This window comes from Schistocerca nitens, chromosome 3, assembly GCF_023898315.1.
Source record: "Schistocerca nitens isolate TAMUIC-IGC-003100 chromosome 3, iqSchNite1.1, whole genome shotgun sequence".
Lineage (NCBI taxonomy): Eukaryota > Metazoa > Arthropoda > Insecta > Orthoptera > Acrididae > Schistocerca > Schistocerca nitens.
The window spans coordinates 575,054,223-575,070,269 of record NC_064616.1 but is presented as its reverse complement, the minus strand read 5'-3'; positions in this window follow the sequence as shown (position 1 = coordinate 575,070,269).

Here is a 16,047-nt window from a genome sequence, read left to right as displayed (position 1 = left end):
CCGAGGCACACAGAGCCAACACCCGGCATTATGGCGTGGGGAGCGATCTCCTACACTGGCCGTACACTACTGGTGATCGTCGAGGGGACACTGAATAGTGCACGGTACATCCAAACCGTCATCGAACCCATCGTTCTACCATTCCTAGACCGGCAAGGGAAGTTGCTGTTCCAACAGACAATGCACGTCCGCATGTATCCCGTGCCACCCAACGTGCTCTAGAAGGTGTAAGTCAACTACCCTGGCCAGCAAGATCTCCGGATCTGTCCCCCATTGAGCATGTTTGGGACTGGATGAAGCGTCGACTCACGCGGTCTGCACGTCCAGCACGAACGCTGGTCCAACTGAGGCGCCAGGTGGAAATGGCATGGCAAGCCGTTCCACAGGACTACATCCAGCATCTCTACGATCGTCTCCATGGGAGAATAGCAGCCTGCATTGCTGCGAAAGGTGGATATACACTGTACTAGTGCCGACATTGTGCATGCTCTGTTGCCTGTGTCTATGTGCCTGTGGTTCTGTCAGTGTGATCATGTGATGTATCTGACCCCAGGAATGTGTCAATAAAGTTTCCCCTTCCTGGGACAATGAATTCACGGTGTTCTTATTTCAATTTCCAGGAGTGTATATTTAATACATATCGATGTAATAGTGTCTTCATTTCTGACTGTATGTAACTGATTATAATTACGATGAAAATATTGTAAATTGCTGGGTAATAGCCAAGGGAACTTTATTTAAATGTATCGATTGCAACGACGAAATGGCAGTAGCTGTGCCGTTGTTTATCCTTACGTATGGAGACTCCCTGTCACGTTGCGAGCAGAGAGGATGGAGAGCAGCTTGAGTCATAAAAGAGTGGGGAAATGTTTGTTGGGCACTCCCGTGGACGCGGGGTGCAGCTATGATCGCGCCAGTGTGCGAGCGCAAAATCCGTTAATCCGCGAGTATTGAGAGCACGGTAGGAATGGACAGGCTGAGGAAGCTGCAATTCTAACTATTGTCTGTCCCATAACTATCCGTGGCTCTGGAGACGACTCGGAGTTCTCATCCAGCAGCATCCAGCAGCTCAGCATTGTCGTCGGCTACGTTCTTCGTTGTCCGCACAGCTACAACATCGTAAGATTGTTAAGCGAAAAATTATAAACTTAAGTTGACATTACCCAACGACATTTCTTTCACAAAGTATTACTAATTTCAATAATAACCTGTAATAGTTAAAAGTTGTAGGGCATCTGTGTTGTCAATGCCCTCAGACATTATTACCAAGCAGGGTCCGTTTCCTTTCCATGCAATCACCGAGTGTCCTAAGAATATGAAAAGTGGTAAACTACTTACTGCCAGTTTTGTGTGTTCACTAACGACCAGTGTCAGTCTAAATTTCCTGCCTCAGTAACTGCTCATTCTTGTCTTGCATAACAGAGGCTTAAATAGTTTGCAGTTTTGAACATTAACTCCATTCACTTAAAGTAACGCAAAGTTTCACTGGCAAGACTAGTAACTAAAGACACAGCACAAATCAAGAGCGCACATGTCGTTTATTCTGTATTTAGCTTAGCGAGTAGCTTATGCTGGCTTGGTATGTATCTTATTGTTATTTTAAAAGTAAAATCAGTTGCTCATTTGCTTAAACCAAATTCACTTCAGTCTTTCAATAATCAAAAGTAAATTGCTAGATTGCTAAATTGCTTGCCTTTTTCTAAATTTTGCGTTACGTTACACTGAGCTTACTGAAAGCCAGTTTTTACATAACAAAGTTTTAGTTAAGCCAGTCATACATTTAACCAGTAACTCAATTTAACTTTACTTTCAAAATTTAGTATTTCAAAATAAGTAACTGCAAACTCAGTGCTTCCTGATCCATTTATTTTCTCGTGAACTGTTGTGTTGTGGAAAATCGTGACAACCTTCTGTTGCCACGCCAGTGATTATTTGCTTAAATTTCTTTGCCATTACCTTTCTTAAGATTCTGGAGACGCATTGCCCCAGCGGACTGACACCATTTAATTATTCCCATTTTAGCTAATCAGTGTTATCTTTGTATTATCAGTAATTTTTGTAGTAAATATTACTTGGTATCCTTTTCTACCATGTGCAGTTCGTGAGCGATTGCACTATATTCCACCCATCTGAAAATTATCATCAGTATTTAGCTTCAGTTTAGAATGGGTTCTTCCTTCAGACGGGTCTGTTGTACACTTTCCTCCAACTAACCGATGTCATTTTCTTTTGGTAACGATAGCTTTGCTCACTCTAAAATTTCAGTAGGCGTAAGCGATCACGGTCAGTAATATCGCAATCCAGTAGGCCGATTAGGAAGAAGGAGGTTACAACTGGAACTGGAAAAAGGAAAGTGACAGTGGCATAAGAGTACACTCCATCCCATTCTATTAGATGGCGTGCGGAGTATAGATGCAGACGCAGACGTAGATCTAGACCTACACCTAAAAGGGAGGAGGACTAGAATTGAATCCACTACTGAATGTTTAACCTTTATTGAGACACATCAGTCAGTATCAAAGAGTTATTTCGAGTATATAAGCACTAAAAGTATGACATCGAAATACACATGACTTTCTGAAGTCAGAAAAGGAATCCGGCTATGGAAACCATTGCCAGATACATGACGACCAAATTCTCCTAACATGAGGAGCATGTAATAGCGAGGTAAACTGAGGAAGGAACGAAAAGAAATAGAAAAGTAGTTTACAAAGAGATCGAATGGCAAAATTTCGAAGTCTAGTCGTTGTCAACTGTTGCAGACAATATTTTTAGGTACATAATGAAACTGCGGACGATTAGGAAAGGAATAAAAGAATTGCACGATCTAAGTTTTTTCTTTTCTTGTCGCTGGACTAACTTAAAATTTGCGGTACTCTCTTTATTTCTGAATACACATCAGTGCGCCCAGAAGTTTCCAAGGAAAATATTTCCGCGTGAAGAAATTTTTGCAAATAAAATCGCCTGCAAAGCACGCCAGCTCGGCACAGAAATTACGTGAGGCCCGAAACATCGGGGCAAAGTCCCACTCGTAATTGGGACCGGTGTAGAGCCTGCAGGCACGGAAACGCTTGCCGCACTTCAGACACGCTCTCCATCCACGTAATCAGGCCGCTTGTTATCTAAGTTCCCGCTGCTACTGCTGCTGCTACACTTAGGCACCTATTTTCTGTAAACGATTGCATAATTCCTAGTATTTCCAGAAACGTAGAACAATCCATAGCAATCGACAGTATTTTTAAAAGTGAGACATGCTGGAAGGTTTTTCATAGAATGCACACAGAAATGGCCTCGAATATTTTACTAAGCTCGCAGTAGTGAGCATACAATCTTCGATTATGAAATTATTATTAGGCACAAAACTTAGGTAACACTCCGCTCTGTCATCGATTGGATATTTTTTAATCTCTTACCCAAACTGGCTCTTAGTACACACACTATTTACCTTTAGATTACAGTACGTAGCTCGTGTTTTCTATCACCTAATAACGTAAGTACTGTCTTAACCTTACTCATACTGTTTTCTATTGCCGATAGTCAACTCTGAGGTGACTATAAATCTCCAACACTACAATTGCTCCTACGTGCGACTCTGGGAATCCCTAAACTATAGGGCAAAATTTACTTTTTATTGTACCATCTATCATATTCCAACGCTGATAGAATAAAAACTAGTTTGTCATCAACAGCTTTATTTATTATGACGAATGTACCTTCCTGTCAGCTATGTAATTTATCCCGATCTTCATATTATACTATGATTGACTTTTGAGTCATAAGGTTCCAAGTTTAGGCATCTGCAAATGACGCTCTGAGTTATAGAGAATCCAAAAGTTATAACTCTTAACAAACCAGATAAGATGACACATCGCGGACTTCCAATTTATCATTATTACCACCAGCCTGCGTTAATAGTAGCCACTTTGATCCCACTTCAGCCAAAAATACTATTTCGACGAGTGTAAGCACAAGACTAGATGTATAAGTATTAAGAAACAAGGTACTACATTAGAAAATGAAGATTATACAGGAAAAGGTTGAATGGAGAGTGCTGAGGCGTATAAAGCCATTCGAACTACAGATAAAGAAATGACGCTTCCATAAGATAGTGTTTCAATAGAAATGATTGAAGATGGGGGGAATACAAGACAAAATGGTTCAAATGGCTCTGAGCACTATGGGACTTAACATCTGAGGTCATCAGTCCCCTAGAACGTAGAACTACTTAAACCTAACTAACCTAAGGACATCACACACATCCATGCCCGAGGCAGGATTCGAACCTGCGACCGTAGCGGTCGCTCGGTTCCACACTGAAGCGCCTAGAACCGCTCGGCCACACAGGTCGGCGCCAAGACAAAAGGAACACGGAGAATTACTTACAGAATGTGTATAAGGATGGCTACTCCCCAGCACTGTTCTATTTCACAAGATAGGTAAAATGAAATGAGCGGATGGCATCGTTGGCCGGGAGGCCCAATGCGGAGAAATTTGGCCACCAAGTGCAAGTCCTATTTCAGTCGACTTGCGTACCGGGGATGAGGATGAAATGATAAGGACAACACATTACCCAGTCCCCGAGCGGAGAAAATCTCCAACCCGGCCTGGTATCGAACTCGGGCACGCTTGCATGGGAGGCGAGCACGCAAAAAGATACGTAGATCTACAGCCTGTACAGTATGTACGTAATGTAAATTATCACCAATCACCCAGACAAAACTTTTAATCATAATGAAGCAAAGAAACAAGCTTGCTTTAGACGTGGATGCAGCACAATGAATCGTTCACGAGTTATAGAAGGCGGCAATGAGTATGAACAGCCATTTTTATAGGATTCATTGATTTGAGAAAGTTATGAAGGACAACGTTCTTCAACAACTGGATGAATATATAATCTCCATTTATTCATCATGGTTGTACCATTTCAGCCATGAATCCATTTTCAAAAGTTATGATTTGGTTTAACAAGTTCTAATATAATATAACACCACGAACACTTCACTATGTCCTATGTGAGGAATAATTTCGAACATTTTGAAAGTTCATGGTTACCATCCAGAAATATAATCGTAGCATAAATAGATTCATAGAAACTCAGTCATGGCTACCCAACAGAACAACAGTTGCTTTAATGACCTATACAGCCGAACATACACCACTGTAAATGTCCAGATCATGCAATTCTAGTTGGAATTGACTTAACTAGTAGGTCAAAGTTCATATGGCTCCACTCTGCATTGTTTCCAAATTTATTCAAGATGGCGGATCCAAGATGGCGGCTACAGATGCGGGAACACTGCAGTGATGTCATTGAAGGGAGTTTGGGCAGCAAACTAGGTTGATTGGGCTATCTCCACTAACTTAACTTCCATTCCCTTCCCCCTCCCTGCCCTCCACTTGCCATCTGGAAATTGGTGGGAAAAGGACTCAGATGGATGCAAGTCTTTATTTTGTATGCATTGCTTATTTAAACATTTCAGTTATCATAGACAGTAGCTCCATTCAGTGTGTACACCATGAGGTCCAGAGTCCAACTCCCCACCAGGGGAGCTGTCGGTCTTCCCCTTCTCCGCTTCTGTGATGTAATCCAAGATGGCGGTGTAGGGAAACAATGGTGGGTAAAGGACTCAGTCTACGTCTAGATGATGGACTGGGAGGACGGGTTTAACTGTTTACTGTATTCAATGGATGAGGTGTCTGTGCTCGAGAAGGAGGCGTTTAATGGGTATATTAGCTGTAACCATGCATCAATAGCAATGATATTTGGTGAAGACGAATACGCTTCATCAAATAATGAAGATGTAGGAGGATGGGGCTAAGTTACACTTCACAACTCATGCTGATAAATGCATGTGCTGTAACTGTACATCATTCGATAAAAGTCCAGTCAGTCTTCCGAAGCACAAGGGGCAAGACGTTCACTCTGGTGCTTTTGCTCCCTGCCCCCTGAGACCATGTGCTAAGCTCAGGACACTGCCACGTTGTAGCTGCAGGAGCGATCCCATTCTTCCTGTTGCATTGGAACTATCCGCAGCCTTCCTCCTTTCCATCCCCAATGCACGGATATCGTTTGTCATTGAACACGAACTGCTTTAGGAGTTATTACATCTGGTGTTTAAGCAGTGTACTGAATATTGTCACATACATAACTTGAAGATGTCACAGGAAATAGATGTACCACTGTACGAAGAGAGTGAGAGAGCTTTGCAGATGACGCAAGAATATTTAAACAATTACACGTTTTATTCCAAGGAATACCACCATGGCACTTTAAGGGGCTCCGGAACGCCCTATACTTGCAATGTTAAAATAACGCTTATAAATTACATCTTTCCTCCCAAAGTATTTGAGGTAGGAAGTTGAACGTTTTACAGATTATTTATTGGAATATGGGCTACAACTTAACACAGGGATTTTACAAAATTTTAGTTCAGTTATTAAAGATGATTTTTTTTCAATTGTAATGAAAATTCACAACATTTTTTTGCAATTTTTTATTTATATATTAAAAAATATACAGTATTTTGGAAAAAGGCTGTGTTAAATTATGCAGAAGGTACTGTGTAACATTTACTGAAAGTTTGAAACAAATATGTTTGGAAGATCCTTAGAAAACATGTAATTAGTATGAGAAAATAAAAGTTTTGGGAATCGAGCGACAAAGATTGGATTAACTTTTTAGTGCATTCCAGGTCCATAGGATGGATTATCTTCATCCTCTGCAAACTCCTCCTCCAGCTTCCTCTTGTTCCTCCTCCTGTTTACTCTTGCTTGTATTTCTAGACTCTTTACAGCCCTGTCTGCAGCCCGAAGGCGTTCCTTGTCTGTGTATTTTGCCTAATAGCCATTCCATAATAGTACTGTATTTTGTCAATTACACTGTCAGTTAACCTTCCCTTCCCATCCAACCCTTTACCATCACTGAGTTTTTGTTTTTTGTACGAAGCTTTCAGTTGCCGAAGTCTTGTTCCCATTCGCTTCTGTACGTGTTCAATACACTCAAATTTCTGCACTACAACATCATCACCATAGGGCTTCAGTCCTTGAACATGTTTGAAACTTTTAGAATCACCGTCACCAAGGTAATTAACATATCGCACTTTATCACACGCCTCAGAACGCTGGAATATACTGGCAACACCAGCCACTTCCATTCCTCCACTACTGCCACTATAGTTAGCTTTGCAATTATTTTCATGTGTACCTTTATATTTTTGTGGACATCTACAATACTTTGATATTACTGCTACATCTAAAACTTTCCCTGTATACATACTGGTGGCAGATACTACACCATGAAGAGATGTGTGTCCCCGTTTATGCCAGGTACCATCGAACGCTGCAGTCAAATCTCTGTTACCATTATTTTCCATTACTGCCTCTTCCACAGCGTTCTTCATAGATTCTATACAGACGTCTTCTACTTTAGACCCTATTAATTTATTATAGGTCGTAAACTTGGTTGGGGGATTTGGAAGATTCATGATGCCACAGAAAATTGCACCTGCAGTAGCACCCTTACCAACTGAACGCAAGGAATACACAAATCTAATGTTGTGTTCGTAGATTTTGCTACCATTTTCTTCAGTTGCAGTTACTGCAACACTGTTCCAAAAGGTGGTCATGTATGAACACTTATCACATTTCAGTTGTATTTCACTAGCAAGTCCTACGTGCCGGCCGAAGTGGCCGTGCGGTTAAAGGCGCTGCAGTCTGGAACCGCAAGACCGCTACGGTCGCAGGTTCGAATCCTGCCTCGGGCATGGATGTTTGTGATGTCCTTAGGTTAGTTAGGTTTAACTAGTTCTAAGTTCTAGGGGACTAATGACCTCAGCAGTTGAGTCCCATAGTGCTCAGAGCCATTTGAACCATTTTGAACCAAGTCCTACGTGCTTTATTATGGAGAGTTCCGACCAACTTCACTACAATGAATACATCTTACACAGTTTGAAAAAATTCCTTTGAGAACCGACATATCAAATATTTCATTCACATCCGATTCGCCCATAAAACATTCATAGTTTTCACTCATTGAACCAAGCTTCTTCTGTGAAGTATTTTCTTTCCCACTTTGACTGCTATGGGCAGGTGTACTTGAGAGGTTAGGTTCACTCACTTGGTTATCGTCTTTATTGTTTACAGTAATAACACATACCTTTGGCTTTCCAACATTTCTCCTTTTCTTAAAAGCCTTCAGAGGATTTCTAATAACTTTACTTTTACTCGTTATTATACTTCAACAAAACAGAGACTCAAGAAACAGAATTAATTACGAATATTTTCGAGATAACGACAGAGTAAATAAACATGAAACAATCGACAATCACACCAGCGATATATATTGAACCATCACAGGTTAGCCACAACACATACTTTATCTCACATCACTAAAATGTACCTGATGAACACGGACGTTAATAATAACACCATTTGACAGCAGTTTAACAGCGCCACAGTGGGTCACGCCCATGTAGAACACATTTCAAAAAAAATTTAAAAATAGTTGTAGTCTTCGGAATTGAATAAATTATATATCTATTAAAAGGTAATAGTCTGCAGATTCAGAAAACGCAAAAAAGTAAAAATTGAACTTTTCATGATTTTGAGCCTTTCCGGAGCCCCTTAACACAGACACTAAAAAAAGGTCGCAGCACACTTGTGAAACCGTCCATGAGACATTTCGCGCACTTTAGTGGAAAATACGCTTGTCTTTGATCATGAACTGCTTCAGGAGTTACTAAATCCAACTGAATATGTCTATAACGCACTTTCAAGAAGATCGCTGTACGGCAATTTGCCTCAATTTTGTGGTGTATACACCCACACTTGAACACAGACTCTAAAAAAAAAAAGATCGCAGCACACTTCTGAAACCGTCCTGAAGACATTTCATGTGCTTTTGTGGGAAATACCCTTGTCTTTGAGCACAGGCTACTTCAGGAGTTACTAAATACAACTGAATATGTCTCTAAATACACTTTCAAAACAGATCGCTCTGCATTACTTTGCTTCAATTTGGCGACATATACCGCTACACTCGAGTACAGACTCTAAAATGATTGCTGTACATTTATGAAACCTCACAGGGTTTGGTGGGAAACAGATGTAAAAACCGACATCAGCTGCAATATCTGTTTTTACACGCCAAAACGATGATATTTGGAAGTCGAAATAAGTATCTCTGTAACTCTAAACAGGACGCTCACCACTTTTCGAGTTTTAGCTGCTTGTTTGAAGGTACTGTCAGCGAGAGAAAATTTACTGAGCCCTACAGCTGCTGTGGTGTTCATCACTTTTCTGAAATGTGGAGTGACCTTAGTTTATATTTGCTTCTGCTGGACTCAGGACGTTATTTTCCTCACTTCTTGAAGCGCAAACAGGTGTCGAAGCTTAGATGGGAAAATCAGATAAATTCGAAGCACTGTCCTTCAGACGAGAAAAATGGCTGGAATATTCGATGTCCTACAGCTGCTGGTCTGGAGATGCTCTAAAGCCACAGTGGTGGGTGAGGAACAGCTTCCTGCCTATCCAAACCAGAAGAGGATGGTCTGCTTGGACTTGTCTCTGAACACTTGAACAAAGAAGACATAACGTGAACCTCAGACGTCACAGAACTTTCTGTAGATACCTTGCTCCTGTCTTCTTCGAGCCAGTCTGTAGAGGCTACTATGCCCCGTACAAAGGATATCTTGTGACACTCTGACATCATTGATCTTCTTGTGAATGGAGCATTCTGATTGGTTATTTCTGAATTTACCTGCTAAACCACTGCTGCTGACGGTGTGAGAGCACTGACCGCTATTTTCTGCAGAAAGACAAATTCGACGGCAAAACTATTTTTTACAGATCGAAAAAAACGTACAGCAGTCATATTGTTCTGAGAGTTAAACCCTGCAAAAGTGGTCCACAGATCAAGAAATACGAAAACTATGATCAGAAACACTTCCTCAATTACAATGCTCTGCTACCGTTGAGCATAGCGTAAATTTTTCCGTGTGAAACCTGCCAAACTGCTGCTGCTGCCGATATGGGAGCACTGTCTGCCATTTTCTGCAGACGGACTAATTACGAGACTTTCAGTGGCAAAACTATTTTGTACAGATCGAAAACAAACATAGACAGTCATATTGCACTGACAGATAAACCCTGCAAAAGTATTCTACAGAGCTTGAAATACAGAAACTATCGCCAAAGACACTTCTCAATTACATTTCTCTGCTACTGTCGAGGAATGCTTGAAATTTTTCAGGGTGAAACCGATCTCCAACCAGGATTTATCACCACACACCATATCGCTGTAGTAAACACAAAATTCGTATCTTGCACCATACAAAATCATCACTTCTGCATCCTGCATGTAGCTATCGACCACCAGACACTCGTACATATTCCACAAAGACAGACAGATCCTAAAAAAATATAAGCACATGCACCATATGTAGTCCTCAAAGTAGTAGATATTTCTCCTCAGGTCGGTCGGTCATCCACCACGACTAACGGTCGCGGGTCAAGTGCCCCCATACTCACTTGCCTGGTACGCGAGGAGAGGGCCATCACCAGATCATGGTCACCCTCCGAACTGATGTGCACAGGCTGGGCGGGTTCCCCCTGGCACAAAGGCGTTACTGCTTCCGTCCTTGACCTGCTTGCTTGCTACCATGCTTTTTACAGCCGTCTCCAGACTCAGGGATTACAAAAATACATGTATTTTCACATGGTTTGCCAGAATATCGTACCGGTTTACGCGATAGTTCTCCATGTCAAGCATACAGCGATCGCTTGCACAGTATAACTCCGAAGATAAAGAGTAGAAATTATTTCTCTATAAAACCGAAATTTCAGCGAGATAGGACATGCTGAAAAACACTGAGTAACTAGATCTTTATGTACGAACTTGAAAAAAGTAGAGGAAGCTGGTAGTTCCACTCTTTGTTTTTTTAAAGAATACCTCTGTCAATAATATAACAGATTCCATACCATCTTTCTACTTTACAAAGGCAACTAAGGTGTCTTTCCTGCCTAGAGACCCAGTAAACGTCTCTTCCATCTGTTTTTCACCATCTAGATGCAAACATCACACACTGCAATCGATGTTCTGTCAACTAAATAAAGACAGAAAATGTTTAGAAGCAGTCAGCCGAACAATTTACATTGGCAGAATAGCTGTCCAGCGCAAACATCCGCCTGTATTGAATGTTCTCAAATTTCCACGGAGAACATACGCGATCACGAGGCTGCCCAACACGTACTGAGTATTAGTTCGCTATTCACCCACCTAGAGGGGACATGGTTGTCACTTATATTCTTGTACCCCAGACGCCCTCCCCAGTCTGGACGGCTCCGCAGTAAGCCAGATATATCAATCGTTCCGGCCACTTGCAACCGTGCAATGTGCGCTCTCACACCCCAGGCAGAATCATCCTAGGAAACCAACCACATATATTTTATCACTGTATTTACAAGTAAATGGCCGCGAGGGGGAGCCTTGTGGTCTAGCCCGCCTTGCGACGGTTCGCGCGGCTTCCCCCGTCAAAGGTTCAAGTCCTTCCTTTGGCATGGGTGTGTGTGTTGTCCTTAGCATAAGTTAGTTTAAGTTAGATTAAAGTTTAAGTTAGATTAAGTAGTGTTTGTAAGCCTAGGGACCAATGACCTCAGCAGTTTGTTCCCATAGAACTTACCATAAATTTTCAAATTTACAACTAAATATTACGATTGCAGCCTCAATCTGATGACATTCAGCAGTGACCGACATATCCAAAATACCCCCTCCTGACAATAGTGGCTCTGGAAATATCGTGTAGCATTCTTATGACTGGGTATAATTTTCCACGTAGCAACGTACAACGGTGAAGTCACTGATGACAGTGCCACTAAAGCAGAGGTATTAAACACAGTGTTCGTAAACTCCTTCGCCAAAGAAGACGAAGAAAATATTCCTGAATTCCAATCAAGAACAACTGCCAAGATGAGAAACATAGAAGTAGATATCCTCGGAGTAACGAAGCAACTTAAATCACTTAATAAAGGCAAGGCTTCCAAATGGTTCAAATGGCTCTGAGCACTATGGGACTTAACATCTACGGTCATCAGTCCCCTAGAACTCATAACTACATAAACCTAACTAACCTAAGGACATCACACACATCCATGCCCGAGGCAGGATTCGAACCTGCGACCATAGCGGTCACACGGTTCCGGACTGAAGCGCCTAGAACCGCTCGGCCACAACGGCCAGCGCAAGGCTTCCGGTCCAGATTGTATACCAGTAGGTTCCTCTCAGAGTATGCTGATAAAATAGCTCCATATTTAGCAATTATATACAACCACTCGCTCACAAAAAGATCCGTACCTAAAGACTGGGAAATTGCTCAAGTCACACCAATACCCAAAAAGGGAAGTAGGAGTAATCCGCTGAATTACAGGCCTATATCACTAACGTCGATTTGCAGTAGGGTTTTGGAACATATACTCCATTCGAATATTATGAAGTACCTCGAAGAAAACTATTTATTGACACATAGTCAGCACGGTTTCAGGAAATATATTTCTTGTGAAACACAACTAGCTCTTTGTGCTCATGAAGTAATAAGTGCTATAGACAGGGGATGTCAAATTGATTCCATATTTTTAGATTTCCAGAAGGCTTTCAACACAGTTCCTCACAAACGTCTTCCAACGAAACTGCGTGCCTACGGAGTATCGCCTCAGTTATGCGACTGGATTCGTGATTTACTGTCAGAAGGGTCACAGTTTGTAGTAATAGACGGAAAGTCATTGAGTAAAACAGAAGTAATATACGGCGTTCCCAACGAAGTGTTATAGGCCCTCTATTGTTCCTGATCTATATTAACGACATAGGAGACAATCTGAGTAGCCGTCTTAGATTGTTTGCAGATGACGCTGTCATTTACCGTCTTGTTAAGTCATCAGATGATCAAAACGACTTGCAAAATGATTTAGATAAGATATCTGTGTGGTGTGAAAAGTGGCAATTGACCCTGAATAAGGAAAAGTGTGAAGTTATTCAAGGGATTACAATTACAAATAACCTAAATTGGAACGGTCACATAAATAATATTGTGGGTAGAGCAAACCAAAGATTGGGATTCATTGTCAGAACACTTAGAAGGGGCAACAGGTCTACTAAAGAGACTGCTTACACCACGCTTGTCCACCCTAATCTGGAGTGTTGCTGTGCGGTGTGGGATCCGCATCAGGTGGGACTGACGGATGACTTCGAAAAAGTACAAAGAAGGGCAAATCGTTTTGTATTACCGCGAAATAGGGGACATAGTGTCACAGAGGTGATACGTGAATTGGAGTGGCAATCATTAAAACAAAGGCGTTTATCGTTGCGACGGGACCTTCTCATGAAATTTCAATCACCCGTTTTCTCCTCCGATTGCGAAACCATTCTGTTGGCACCCACCTACATAAGGAGAAATAATCATCACGATAAAATAAGAGAAATCAGGGCTTGCACAGAAAAAATTAAGTGCTCGTTTCCCCGCGTGCCGTTCGAGAGTGGAACGCTAGAGAGACAGCATGAAGGTGGTTCATTGAACCCTCTGCCAGGCACTTTGTTGTGAATAGCGGAGTAATCACGGAGATGTAGATGTAGATGTAAAAAAAATCTTTCATTCTCCTTACAGATGTTGCAGTTTTCCACATCAAATCCATACCTGCCCTATGACAGGACATAGTTATTTCCTTTGCACACGTCAGAACACCTACATATTTCATAAGCCTGCTGATCACAGTAAATCTATCACATATCCCCTACTGAGTATTGTACTTCTCCAATAAGTGTATGCTGGTGACACCAAAGAATACTGAGCAAAAATCCACGATCGATGGAAATGTCTCATTTGTTTTACTTGTGAGTGGTACCAGTGTGTCATAGGAAGAGAGACATAATCGTCTTATAGGCGAATAGCTGTTAAAACACATGATCACAATGAATGAGATTTTCACCAGGCAAAGGTCCCGAGTTCGAGTCTCGGTCGGGCACACAGTTTTAATCTGCCAGGAAGTTTCATATCAGCGCACAGTCCGCTGCAGAGTGAAAATCTCATTCTGGAAACATCCCCCAGGCGGTGGCTAAGCCATGTCTCCGCAGTATCCTTTCTTTCAGGAGTGCTAGTTCTGCAAGGTTCGCAGGAGAGCTTCTGTAAAGTTTGGAAGGTAGGAGACGAGATATTGGAAGAAGTAAAGCTGTGAGGACGGGGCGTGAGTCGTGCTTCGGTAGCTCAGAGGCAAAGGTCCTGAGTTCGAGTCTCGGTCGGGCACACAGTTTTAATCTGCCAGGAAGTTTCATGATCACAATGGCTATGTTACTGTCACTAGCAGTCTTGGTTCCAAAGGCGCATACAAGTATCCATGTTAAAAACTATATAAGCTCTATAAATATAGGTACGGTATAGATTCCGAATGAAACGGTCTTCCACACAAAGACCGCGACATTGAATATAGATGGTGATCGCGGGATGTGTATTAACAGACAGAAAGTGCGGGTGCACGTCGCCGGCGGTGTAAGCCCCTAATAAAATCACCGAATTTAGAGAGTGATTTGTTTCAATAAGGTGGTATTAAACTAGTAATTGCAAATCCCTCATGCCTCCATTACATATTTCTCCAGTATTTGTGCCACATTCCATCTCAATGCCATGTCAGAGGTTCTGTGATGTATCCACTGGATTAAAGGCGAGGGAGGATGATGGTTGAGTAAGAATGATCATATACAGTAGATGGTGCGCTATGCGACAAATCTCTTCAAAAAAAAGTGCAACACTCTAGATTGAGGTCGTAAGAAATGTACAAAATACACTGGCATTTCAGATCTATAGCGCTACACTCTCTGCTAGAAATGCTGTCTTCGATTTGGAATCAAGTCTCTCCATTCAACCACATACCTGCATTGGATCCTAAGGAGATGTCTTTCAATGATTACATACACTGGTTAATCATATCATTTCTCAAAATGAGTCACCATTTTCGTATGTATCTGCTACAGCAAAACTCCATTGTAGTTTCAGACAGTCCATTTGCATCTTGTAACTGTTCCTCAATCTCTGCCCAACCGTCCCTGCAGCTTCGTCCATGTCATTGTTCTAATTTAAGTTGGAACTGAACAGAAGTCGGAGAGCGCTATATCTACCACCTTCTGCAACCCATGGAGAAACAGGGTCAGTTGAGTTAGTATGACAGGACCATCTCTTTTGACCACTCGGAGGAAATGGGAACATGTTATTGTACTGTAGCTCCGCCAACTGTGTACAATGTGTAAGGCCAAAGCCAAATGAAGCTTTCTCCTGCAACGCAAGATAATATAAAGGACAGTATGAACAGTTATTGGAACTGGATGAACGACGAGTATTTTGCTACTGCATTTCAGTGCATCTACAAACTACATGTAGGTATTGCATGTCAAAGAAGATCTGCATCCCTCAGGGTGCAGTCACGTCTGTCACCCAAACATTCTCTCTATCATCGTTATTTTGTACCAGCCAAGAGAGAGAAAGGCTACAAGCTACAAAAATTCTACTAACGTCATGTGACGGAGAACTTAATAAGATTTTACCACGTCCCTGTCTTCTGATATATACACTCCTGGAAATTGAAATAAGAACACCGTGAATTCATTGTCCCAGGAAGGGGAAACTTTATTGACACATTTCTGGGGTCAGATACATCACATGATCACACTGACAGAACCACAGGCACATAGACACAGGCAACAGAGCATGCACAATGTCGGCACTAGTACAGTGTATATCCACCTTTCGCAGCAATGCAGGCTGCTATTCTCCCATGGAGACGATCGTAGAGATGCTGGATGTAGTCCTGTGGAACGGCTTGCCATGCCATTTCCACCTGGCGCCTCAGTTGGACCAGCGTTCGTGCCGGACGTGCAGACCGCGTGAGACGACGCTTCATCCAGTCCCAAACATGCTCAATGGGGGACAGATCCGGAGATCTTGCTGGCCAGGGCAGTTGACTTACACCTTCTAGAGCACGTTGGGTGGCACGGGATACATGCGGACGTGC